General features: G+C 34.2%; 1 pseudogene; it reads left to right on the forward strand.

Annotated features, from left to right (window-relative positions):
* The first annotated feature begins 351 nt into the window (after positions 1 to 351).
* On the forward strand, positions 352 to 1351 carry LOC104672456 (annotated as a pseudogene).
* The last annotated feature ends 12433 nt before the right edge of the window (positions 1352 to 13784 follow it).

Raw genomic sequence — 13784 nt, forward strand, 5'->3', positions numbered from 1 at the left:
TAGAAAAAATAGATGATTTTATATTAAATATAAAGGAACAAAACTGGCCTATAAATTAAAATACTTGAACACCCTCATAAATGCAGAGGACCTTGAAAATTGCATCAGAGTACTGCCTCCCAAAACAGTGTGTTTTCTTTCAAAAGTCAAAGAACCAAATAACTTTTATTATACTTAAGCATTCCAAAGCCTAGAAAAATATGCATTTTTAAAAATTAACATTTTATACTAACATAACTTAATAAAATTAACATAAAATAGTTCAACATGAAAATAATAGGCTCTCTGCTCCTCCAGTTCGATAGACAGCTGCATCTTCTTGTGCAGCGCCATTGGCATCCCAGAGACACCATGGTGGAAGTAAAGGCCTGAGTCAATGGATTTGGCCATATTGGGCATCTGGTCACCAGAACTGCTTTTAACTCTGGTAAAGTAAATATTGTCGCCATTATTGACTCCCTCATTGACCTCTACCACATGGTCTACGTGTTCCAGTATGATTCTCCCCATGGCAAATCCCATGGTAGCATCAAGAATGGGAAGTTTGTCATCAATGGAAATGCCATCATCATCTTCCAGGATCGAGATCCCACCAAAATCAAACGGGGTGATGCTGTACTGAGTACATAGTGGAGTCCACTAGTTTCTTCACCACCATGGAGAAGGCTGGGGCTCACTTGAAGGGGAGAGCCAAAAGGGTCATCATCTCTGCCCCCTCTGCTGATGCCCCCATGTTCGTTGTGGTCATGAACCATAAGAAGTAAGATAACAGCCTCAAGGTCATCAGCAATGCATCCTGTACCACCAACTGCTTAGCGCCTCTGGCCAAGGTCATCCATGATAACTTTGGTATCATGGAAGGACTCATGTCTGTAGTCCTCGCCATCACTGCCATCCAGAAGACTGTAGATGGCCCCTCTGGGAAACTGTGGCATGACGGTTGTGGCCTCACCAGAACATCATCCCTGCATCTACTGGCTCTACCAAAGGTGTAGGCAAGGTCATCCCTGACCTGAACGGGAAGTTTAGTGGCATGGCCTTCCACGTCCCCACTGCCAATATGTCAGTCGTGGACCTGACCTGCCATCTGGAAAAACCTGCCAAATATGGTAACATCAAGTAGGTGATGAAGCAGGCATCAGAGGGCTCCCTCAAGGGCATCCTGGGCTACACTGAGCACCAAGTCATCTCTCCTGACTTTAACAGCGACACTCACTCTTCCACCTTTGATTCTGGGGCTGGCATTGCCCTCAATGACCACTTTGTCAAGCTCATTTCCTGATATGACAATGAATTTGGCTACAGCAACAGGGTGGTGAACCTCATAACCCACATGGCTTCCAAGAAGTAAGACCCCCAGACCACCAGCCCCAACGAGAGTGCAAGAAGAAGAGAGAGGCCTTCAGCTGCTGGGGAGTTCCCTGCTGCTCTCAGTCCCCCACCACACTGAGAATCTCCCTTCCTCACAATTTCCATGCAGACCCCCTGAAGAGGGAGGGGCCTAGGGAGCCCCACCTTGTTGGTTACCATCAATAGAGTCCCCTGTGCTCACGTGAAAAAAAAAAAGAAAAGTATAGCCAATTTCACTTAAAATAAAGAAACAAAAATTAAAAATAACACATTGCCAAAAATTAATGTAAGACTATACTAAAATCACATTTCATTATACATTGGGGTTATTTTTAAAGTGTGAAGCTTGTTTAATGATCAAATATCTTAAATTAGTTTATTATGTGAAAATATTTTTATTGATAACAATAAGGATGTTATCTAAAAATATAAAAAATATTTCTAAAATTTTCATCAATTTCTAAGAATAATTTTTTAGAAGACTAGAAATAATGGATAGTTTCTTAAAATGCTGTTTTAAATTATCTATTAGAATTCAATGGACAACATTTGTCATAATAATAACCTAGAAGGACTCACATTAATTTTAGAAACACAAATTGCTAACAATGAGAATACATTCTGAGAAATGCATCATTAGGCAATTTTGTCATTCTGAGAAAGTCACAGAGTGTACTTACACAAACCTAGATGATATAGCCTAGGCTAGATGGTACAGCCTATAGCTTCTAGGGTAAAAACCTGTACAGCATGTCACTGTGCTCAATTATGCAGGCAATTATAACACAATGGCCAGTATTTGTGTGTCTAAACATGGAAAAGACACACTCAAAATACAGTATAAAAGATAAAAATGGTACACCTGTAAGGGCATTTACCATGAATAGAGTTAGAAGGACTGGAGTTGCTCGGGGTGAGTCAGTGAATGGTAAGTGAACATGAAGGCCTGTACACTACTATAGAATTTATCACTGTACAATTAGGATACACCAAATATATAAAAATATTTTTCTTTTTTTAATAATAAATTAATCTTAGTTTACTATAACTACTTTATAAACTTTTTTTAACTTTTTGACTCTATTGTAACAACACTTAATTTAAAACACAAACTCATTACACAGATGTACAAAAATATTTTCCGTCTTAATATGCTTATTCTGTAAGCTTTTTTCTTCTTTTTTTACTCTAAACTTTTTAATTAAAAACTAGGACACAAATACACACATTAGCCTAGGTCTGCCCAGGGTCAGGATCATCAATATCACTATTATCCAGCTCCACATCTTGTCCCACTATAAGGTCATCACAGACAATAACACACATGGAGCTGTCATCTATGATAACAATTCCTTCTTCTGGAACACCTCCTTAAGAATCCGCCTGAACCTATTCTACCATTAATTTTCTTTTACGATAAGTTTTAAAAGTATACTCTAAAATTGTGATTAAAAGTATAGTGTATTAAATACATAAGCCATTTACAGTCTTTTATTATCATTATCAAGTACTATATGCTGCACATAAATTGTATGTGTTGTACTTTCATACCACTGGCAATGCAGTGGGTTTGTTTACACCAGCATCACCACAAATATATGAGTAACATGTTGCACTACGATGTTATGATGGCTATAATGCCACGATGTCACTAAGTCATAGAAATTTTTCAGCTCTGTTATAAACTTATCAAAATGTTCTTGTATAGCACGTGACTGCATATTAAATGTGGTGTCATTTAATATACTGTGTGTTCTGGAAAGGGCAATAATTCAGAAGATAATACAAATTGCAATGTGTAATAATTGAAAAACTAGTGTCAAGATCATTGTTTCTTGCATTTGATATGATTGAAGACTACATAAACATTGTAATAACTCTTAGAATGTATAAATATTAACATTTACTAAGAAGGCTGATTAAAATAACATAAGAATACAAGAATCCTTATTGGAATACTTAGAATACTTTAGTTTGTAATATAAACTGCCGTGTACATTCTCAACCCTGTATTAAAAGACATTAAAATAATTAGAAATAAAATTTGCCAGATACTTGTGGCAGATTTTCAGAGATATCTAAACATTTTTAGAGATATCTAAATTTTTTAGATTTTTAGAGATACCTAAAATCTGACTGAAACACAAAAAGACACTAGGCTCATAGAAAAGATCGACTCTGTTACTTGATAGTGTGAACTATGTATATTGTCCCTCTATTAAGATATAAATGGATATCAATTTTAATTAAAATTCAATTTTGGTGACTTTAAGAGGCATGCATTAATATTTAAATTTCCCATGGGAAAGTAAATGTTCTAAAATAACCATCAATATTTTAAAAAGAAAAAAAGGGTGGCACTGGCTATAAATACTTAATAAGTAAAGTCGAAAGAACTGTCAGATTAATAGATCTATAATCAGAAAAATTCGGTGAATTTTATGGGGGAAAGCCTACATCCATCTTTTTCCTTCATTTTTCTTATTTATTTAAGAGTGTAGGTACTAAATAAAAATTTGCTGAATGAATGAATGAACAAAGTCGGGTTTTGAGTTAACAGCAGCCCCAGCTACTTGACTGCAGCCTGTGAGATGCTCACAGCTTGAGAACCTACCTAACCTGTGCCTGAATTCCTTGCCCACAGAAACTGTGAGACAATGTTGGTGGCTTTCTGTTGCTATGTTTTGCTGCATTTTTTAATATATAAATCGATAAATAATACTCATGGAAAGATGTAAGATTTAAAACAAGTTGAAGAAATTATATGAGAACATTTATCTTACCTTTCCCAATGGAAGGACTTCCACACATAATGGTAACTAAAGACAATACAAAGACTGAAGATTTTACAGTATAAACATATCCAATATGCAGGTTATAAAAACATACAAATATATAACAACCATTTGGGAAATGGCTTATGGTAAATACAAAAGGAAGATGTTTAATATTCTTATTAGGTTGGTGCAAAAGGAATTGTGGCTTTTGCCATTACTTTTGTTACCTTTATTAAGAGCTTTTTCAATTAATAAGAAACAATTAAACATCACAACTTAAAAATCAGAAAAAGGAATAAAAAGTCAGTTTAAAAGTTAAGAAAAAAATCAAATTAAGGTTTCACCCTTACTAGTCATTAACAAGCCACACATTAAAAAAAAAAAAAAAAAAAAAAAAAGAAATCTACAGAGACAACAGAAAAACAACCTATCAATTTTCTCATTGCTGAAAGACTTGTTCTCTGTTTGCTTTGGCATTAAAATTTCTCCCCATACACGTACAGTTTCAGCAGGGTTATGGGAACTTTCAATTTTGTCTTCTTTATTTTGATTGTACGGTGGGTCCACAGACTTGCCTTCGTATATTTACTTATAATATTTACCTCTTTTCTTGTGCATAGTTTCTATTTTAACTATACAATCGAAAGGTTATCTTTTAATTTGATCTTTTGAAGCTTAAATAATAGTTCTCTTTTCAAATACCAATTTCTTATGTTTTCTCAATTTCTGATTGTGTTTGTCTTTGACAGAACAACCTGGCTGTCAACAGCTTCTGTGAACTAAGAAATTTTTTTTCCTATAATGAAATCTGCTTCCATTTTAAATCTGCACATTCTTCTTACTAATACCATCTCTATTAAAGTGATGATTTGTTTCTCATTTCCACTGTTTTTCAATCCTTTCTACTTTTCGATCCTTAAAGCGTCCTCTTGGTTTTATTTTTTATTTATTTTCTCCCCAAATCAGTCCCCAAAGAAGTACATATTTCATATTACAGAGATAAATATTGATCTTTTTATTTTTATTAATTTTTTTGTGTATGTTACATAAGCAAATGTGCATCATTCTTTGGGATTATAACTTTCTCAAATATCCTCAGTCTCTCAATCGTGAGTAAAAAACATAAAAAAGAGTCGAAAAAATCCTTGACCTTTATGGCAAGCTTTTGAACTCTCACGATTTTGTGCTTTGCATCATTCATAGTCACATTTCCCTCCTCCTCCAAGAGTTGTTCAAAATGAAGAAAAAGAAACACATGTACATATTTAGATATAAACATGAAATACACCATAATAAATGCATGATGCATATGATTAAAAACACAATGCATATGAAGTTCAAGACCCCTCTTTTCATGGTAAAAAGCTTCCTTTAAAAATCACTGCTAATATTTCTAGCCATTAAAAAGATAATTTTAGTCAAAAATTTAAAAGTTTTAAAAGAAAATAAATGAGACTATCTTGAGATACAAAATATGTTTTGTATCTCAAAGGACACCAGAAGAACAAATAATGAAGGCTGATAAATCAAAATATCTTTATGAGGAAATCTGCCAAAAGAATAAACATCATAAAAATAAAGTCAAAAGACACAACGCAGGATGACTGTGACAGACTAGCAGTCTTCCTGAGAAACAAAGGACACTGGATAAATTAGAAAAGACATTGCTTTGGAGAGCTACCAAGGGAACTGGGATTTGAGGAGGTCAGAGCCTACAGATAATAGCAACACACTAAGGTAAGTCTTATATCTGCCCCTCTTTCTCCTAAAAGCATTTTCTAGTAATATGTGGTAGGAAGTTGTTGGCAGGGAGAACTTGAGCAGAGCTTTAAGCAGTCTTCTAGAACCACAAAAATAACACACACACACACACACACACACACACACACACACACACACAAATGGAGTGCAGGCACACTCAGGTGGAACTGCCCCAGTAGACATTGCAGGTTTTTAGTTGGGATGCCTGAAAGACTATATCCAGGAATAAGAATGAACTGAAAATACATAAGGACTAATAAAAACTGACACTTAGCCTTGAAGAAACTTAATCCATGGTGATTGATTACAATACTGTCAGTCAGAAGCAAGTGAAAATACTCTCTAAAGGAAGAAACATACTCTAAAACCTCTAAAATTTTTCATACACAATGTATGGAATTAAATCAAAAATTGGAATATGAATAAGAGAAAAAAAGTGGAATAAAAAATGTTTAAATGACAGTAGAAACAAACTCACAGGTGATCGCTACAAAGACTATCATTCACCAACTTTAAAAGAAATATGATTTATATATTAGGAAGAATATATCAATATAAAATATTTTACTATAGATTTGGAACCTATAAAATTATATAATTAATTAATATAATTAATTACAAATTCTAGAAATGAGAAAAATAACTGATTTAAAGCATGCAATAAATAGGTTCAAGAATAGACTAGATACACCTAAAAATATGATGCATTATCTGAAAAATAGATTAGTAGAATATATTCAGGATAAATCACAGAGAAATAACATGAGAAATATAGAATGAATTAAAATTATACAAACAGACACAGAGAGGGATGATTGAAAGAACAGAATACAGGCAATTTTTGAAGACATATAACAAAGAGTTTTCCATAATGAATGAAAGACATCAAACTACAGATTTCAAAGCAGTAAAGCTCGAGAAGACTAAATGCAAAGATTATCAAACCTGGGCATATCATAATAAAAATACTAAAAGTCAAAAATAAAGAGAAAAATCATAACCAGCCAGAAGAAGAAAGGCATATATTCTCCAGAGAACCCACTAAAACATTTACAATGTTTTCTTCAACAGAAATATAAGAAACCAGAGGTTAATGAAACAGAATGTGTAAAGTTCTACAACCAACTAATATGGAAATAACAAAAAAGTCTCCTGACCAAAACAAAAAATGAAAAAACTCATCTATAAAAAATAAACTGTATACAAAATACTAAAAAATGTTCTATGGGAAGAAGAAATTTGATCTTACATACAAGAATGGGAAGTTTCAAAGACTGAAGAACAATGGAAATGAGAAACATATCATCATTCAAATAGAAATGGCATTAGTAAGAGGAAGGTTGTGTGTATTTAAAATGCATGCAGATTTCATTGTCGATATCAGTAGAAAGAAATCCTGGATTTCACAATAACTGACAAAGACTTATATCAAGAACGTATAACAATTCTTTTAAATGTAAATATAAATACCAAAGATTACAAAATGGTAATTCATTAAAAAAAGATAAAAAAAGAAAACACATCTATATATTTGATGACAATATGACATGTATATGATAGCCATAGGATGCTGTCATACATATGTCATGTTTTCATAAATCATATAAATAAGAACTTGAAGTAAAGCAAAGTTTCATGCTCTGATGGTGGGAGTGGAAATGGAAACTACAATTTTTAAATAACGATTTGGTAATTTTTTAAATGTTTACATATGAGAAAAGGAAACATATACTATAATGTATGCTGCAACACTTTGAAATATCAAAAATATGTATACAAAACAATGTCTCTCTGCCTGAGAATGGACAAATAAAATATGGTATATTTATATAATGAAATATTGTAAAGCAGATAAAATGAGAGAGAACTATAAATAAAACAATGGATACATCTTCAAAATATATTTTTAAGCCCAAAAATTGTTGCCAGAGGGTATTTCGAGCATAACATAATTTACATAAAAATTGAAAACATACACAATACTCATATATTATAAATACATAAATATATATGTAAGGATTTAAGAGTGTGTCAGACCAGTTTTAATTCTAGAGGGAACAGAGGAAATTGCAATAAGATAAAAATATACCTTCAGGAACGTAACTGTAATTATAATGTTCTATGTCTTAAAATAAAAAACATTAAGGAAATATAATTTTCCTGAAATGTAAAGCAACTGATGAATATAGGAGGCATTCTTTTGTTTTGTATTCTTGTTTCTTATATTTTTATAGTAATTTTATAATAAAATGCTTTTTTAAAAAGTCTGTTATGATATGAATAGAACCTGAAAGCAGAAAGCTAGAGGATAAGATAATGGTCCAGGTACAAGATGGTTATGGCTTGGACTTAACCATATGGCTTGGACAGTAGTCACCAAGTGACAAGTGGTTGGATTAAGGATAGTTTTTTTAAATTATGGCTAACAGAATTTTCCAAGGATAAGAACTGAGAATCATAAAGAACTCATGTTTTTCGCTTCAGCAATATATTTAATGGAGTAATATTGAACAAGAAATCAATTTGAGAAGGAATCAAACTGGAAGTTTAAAAGGAGCTATGTCTTTAATATTCAAAGCTATGGCATCTATCAGGTGTTCAACGATATATCAAGTAGGCAACTGAATGTATAAGCTAGAGTCAAGAGTGAGGTCAGGTCTGGGAATATAAATGGGGAGTTAGCATGAAAATGGTACTTAAGGCTAGGCGCCGTGGCTCACGCCTATAATCCCAGCTCTTTGGGAGGCCAAGGCGGGTGGATCACGAAGTCAAGAATTGAGGACCAGCCTGGCCAAGATGGTGAAACCCCGTCTCTACTAAAAATACAAAAATTAGCCGAACGTGGTGACAGGAGCCTGTAATCCCAGCTACTCAGGAGGCTGAGGCAGAGAATTGCTTGAACCCAGGAGGCGGAGGTTGCAGTGAGCTGATATCGCGACACTGCACTCTAGCCTGGGCCACAGAGCCAGACTCCGTCTCAAGAAAGAAAAAAAAAAAAAAAGATACTTAAAGCAACAGTATTACTTATGCACAGAGTGAAGATGGAGAAAAGAGGGGAGTGTTAAAAACTGTTTCTTGGAACCCTACATAATTAATAGTGCCTACAAAAAGGTCTAAAAAAAAAGAGAGGGCAACTAAGTATGTAAGAAAGAATAACTACCGCATCAAGAAACACGCACAGGGCTGGGCTTGGTGGCTCACACCTGTAATCCCAGAACTTTGAGAGGCCAAGGTGTGCAGATCACTCGAGGTCAGGTGACAGAGAACAGCCTGGCCAACATGGTGAAACCCCATCTCTACTAAAAATACAAAAATTAGTTGGACCTGGTGGCACACACCTGTAGTCCCAGCTACTCAGGAGGCTGAGTCAGGAGGATGGCTTGAACCCATAAGGCAGAGGTTGCAGTGAGTTGAGACCGCACCACTGCACTCCAGCCTGGGCAACAGAGTGAGACTCTGTCTCAAAAAAAAAAAAAAAAAAAAAACCTCGAAAAGTGTGAGATTCAAATATTAAAAAGGCTGTCATAAACAGACAAGCAATGTAAATGCTAAAGAAAACTGTTTAAAGTGCGAGCTGTAGATTGAATTAAAGAATTAAGTAAGATGGATGAGAATTCTGTTTAAGTTTGGGACTGTAATAGTTGCTGTATATTCTAACGGGAATTACCCAATAAGAATATATTGATGATGGAGAATGGGAAAGGGACATAATCTTGAGCAAAAGGCATGTATGTAGGGGGCATGAGTGAATCAAGTGCACAGTGCAGTAGTTGTCCTTGGCATAGCCATGCACTGCAACAGAAAGGAAGGAAAACCGTTTGGTACATATGCAGACAGTTGTTAGATGTGCAAGTGGAAAGACGATTCAGTTCTCATCTGATTTCTTCTATTTTCTTGGTGAAATAAGAAGTGCTATGTACTAAATTGTGTATCCCACCCAAAACTCATATGTTGAAGCCCTAACCTCCAGTGCGACTATATTTGGAGACAGAGTATATAAGGATGTAATCAAGGTTAAATGAAATTATAAGAGTGGGACCCTGATCTAATAGAATTTCTATCATTAAAAGAAGAGACATCAGAAAGCTCCCTACTCCTCAGGTCCCACACACACACACACAAATTATGTCAGCGCCCAGCAAAACGACAGCTGCCTCCAACAGAAGAGAATAGACTTCCAAATGAAGGCTACCTTTGGCCAAGCAGAATAATACAAGAAACAAGATTATCATCTGAAAGTAGAAAAGGAAAGGGATGATGAAAGTTTGAAAGAGAAGAACTGAGATAATGATCTCAGAGAGTGGGACAGTGAATTAGGGAGATAAATTTACCTCTGGGCCATACTGAGGACTCCATAAATATTGATGGAGTGACTGAAATAGAGGAAAAGAAAGAAAATAATTCAGAGAAGCATTTAAGAACAGAGTGAGTGTGGAGTTTGAGGGCACATTAGAAGTGGTAGGGTGATAATGATTTGATGTTCAGAGATATGTGGGACTAAATGAGTGGTGACTGGTGACTTGTAAATCCTAGAATTCTGCTCAGTATGGAGGAAATGAGCCTGCAAGTTATATGAGGATAAGTACTAATGGTCACTTAATGGGAGATGGGCAATATTTTGAAATGTAATTGTTCAACTTCTCTTGAAGGGATATGTTTATATCCCTCTCAGTATTAAATGCTGGTATACCACTTGCACTGCTGCTGTTTATTATAAGCTTCCGCTGTTACTTTTTGATGCAGTCAGAGAAAAAATGTTAGTCATTTATTTTAGCTTTCACATTATTTAGAGCTTACCGTTCTTACTTTAATAGCTTTACATCTTCTCTTGCCTTATTTGAAAAATGTCAATTATAGAAATATCTACTTATCTAACTCTGGCTCAGGTTTACCTCCCCAAGTTCAACTCTTCCAAGTTGAGCCCCACCTGTTAAAATCAGAACTCATTTCCTCTTTGTTAGGTACTTGAATGAATCAAGCCTTCCCTGGACATCTCTACATGCTCTTTTATTTTCAACAGTCTCTTCACTCTTTCCTCCTGAGTTTAACTATCAAAGGTTTCCCTTTAGAGGTCAATTATTTCTTGACCTCTTGACTTCTCTGTGTTCTTACTTTAGTATCAGATCAGACTGAGGGTTTGCTGTGCTTCTGCGAATCCTCCCCTATCAAGCTGTTATGATGCTATATTTTAATTATTTGTTTATATGATTTACTCCTTACTATATCGTCACCTCCATGAAAGTAAACAATTTGTACTTTTTGCTCATCAGTACATCCTTCAGACTATAAATTCTTAATTCACATTTCTTGAATAAATGTATGCATGCTTCTTCTGATCCAATATATTAGAAATATTTTAACAATCTTAAAATGTCTACTTTTTATATTATAACTTGAATATGAGTCCCAGACAGTAGCCATACATTCCACCCAAAATAGCAGTGATGGTTATGAAATTATTCATTGAAAACTTTATTTCCTGTGTTATACAGATAATTTCCTAACTTTCTGCTACATTTTAATTGCCTGAATTTGAAGGCCAGCAATATAAGGGAAATTTTATTGGTCAGATTACTATGCTGGATTTATTCAATTTTGTTTTACTTAACTGTGGTATAAAGAGTTTCAATTAGCACACTGGCAGCGATAAAATCCTTTGTCAATACATTATAGCAATATTCTAAGCATGAATGAACTTTAGTGGGGACACAAATCATTAGTAATGAATTGGTCCTTTGACAGATTTAAAAAAAAAAAAAAAAACCCTTAACACAGCAGAGCGAGCTTACATGCATTTTGCTTATCAAGTGGAGACTGGGAATGAGTTGCACTGTCAAGCAGGCTGCAGACTATCAAAAGTCAGTAGTTGCTCCAAACTTTTCTAAATATAAAGGCTTGAGTTATCTGATGACATTTTTATTCTTCTTCCCTAGTTTATAAAAATTCAATAATTTTTGTTCAGAAGTAGTAAATTAAAATTATAGAAAGTTAAATTATGCATTTTTAGTTGATTATCTTATTAGATGTTAAGGCTAAAACTCAGTGGATGAAGTGATTTTCCCAAGGTCTTACGCCTTATACCTTATAAATGACACAAATGTACCTAGTATGCAAATGTTCTGACTCAGTGATTTATATCTAGATTTAAGTCCCTGTTTGGATTATTGGTTCCAGAATGTATGTGTCACACTTCCACATAGAAATTTACAAATTTGTCTTCCTGCTTCTCATCCAATTTATATTTTCCTGAAGAAATACCTGTACTCAGACTCCCATTTCTAATATATATAGGATATTAACTCAATTGAAAGCTGGTAGGCATAGATACCAGATTACAGGTTATGCTTCCTTAAAACAGAATTGACCCTTGAATTGTACATTCTCATGCTGCTAATAAAGACATACCTGACACTGGGTAATTTATAAAGAAAAGAGGTTTGACTCACAGTTCAGCGTGGATGGGGAGGTATCAGGAAACTTACAATCATGGAGAAAGGGGAAGCAAACATATCCCTCTTCAGATGGCAGCAGCAAGGAGAAGTGCAGAGCAAAGTGGGGCAATGGCCCCTTAGAAAACCATCAGGTCTCGTGAGAACACACTCACTATCATGAGAACAGTATGGAGATGACCACCTCCATGATTCAATTACCTCCCACAAGATGCCTCCCACGACACATGGGGATTGTGGGAACTACAATTCAAACTGAGATTTGGGTAGGGACAGAGTCAAACCATGCCATTAAATCTTCATAATATGGGGACTATTCTCCTGTAGGGATAAGAATTATTGCATATTAATCTCATTTAGAATATAAAACATTTGTAACTATTTTTTTCAGAGTTAATAGAAACCTCACATTGTGTATTTTTAAGGAAAAAATGTTGTTTATCGTACTAAACATACATAGAGGAATTGAAACAAATGGATAGAAAAGTACAAAGTGGAGGTCCTGACACAGCAGCTATCATGACCAGAAAATTAACTGAGTACTATTTTATTTTAAAACAGGCTGTTGTACTTGAAAATACCCTATTAAATAAGTTAGACATTTCACCTACAAGCTTATTTAAAAGTTAATTTTCTTAGCAATTCCTATAGTTTAAAAATAGTTTAAAGGTAAGTTTTAACAGAGCCCATTTGCAAATCTTCATGAAATCTTATTTTAAATTAATGAGATTTTACTGTAATAAGAAAGAATTTAAAATCCTTATTTTCTATTGTTGTATTTACGTAGCTTAATCTTGTATTCATTTTCCACTTATCTAAGAAGCAACTTTATGTTATAGTTTTTCTACTCTTGTAAACAGCAGATTCATGCTAGAGATTTTCTCTCTAAACTCGAGAAGGTTAAACATAAATGATGATCTACTAATTTCTGACTTTACTAGCTATTCTCATTAACAATAAGTTATTTAAAGGAATGAGATATAACCACAAGGAGATACAAAATTCTTGTGTAGATGGCTAGTTTGATTTTGCTATACCAGTACCTTAGTCCTCCTAAGTATTTTACATTAAATTCCATTTAAATGAATTTTCTTTTGAGATCTGGGAATGACTTTTTAAATTAAGAGAATTATAGTAAATATTTTTCCTTGAGTCGTACAAATGAGAATACAGCATTGTGATTTGAATGTAATCTGTACCTTAACATTGCAAAGATTCAAATCACAGTTCAGCTATCTGTTACTTGTGAGATTTCCACCTATTTACTGCATCACCGTTACATTTCTCCAGGTGTGAATAATGATGCTATTAGAATCGCTCAGGGTTAAATGAGATAATCAAATAAAGCAGTTAGGACAGTGACTGACACACAGTATGCACTGAACACCTAACTATTAAAGTTTATCAACTCTTACTTATGATTTGAAAATCAATGACTGAGGCAATA

Source organism: Rhinopithecus roxellana, chromosome 6 (genome assembly GCF_007565055.1).
Source record: "Rhinopithecus roxellana isolate Shanxi Qingling chromosome 6, ASM756505v1, whole genome shotgun sequence".
Classification (NCBI taxonomy): Eukaryota; Metazoa; Chordata; class Mammalia; order Primates; family Cercopithecidae; genus Rhinopithecus; species Rhinopithecus roxellana.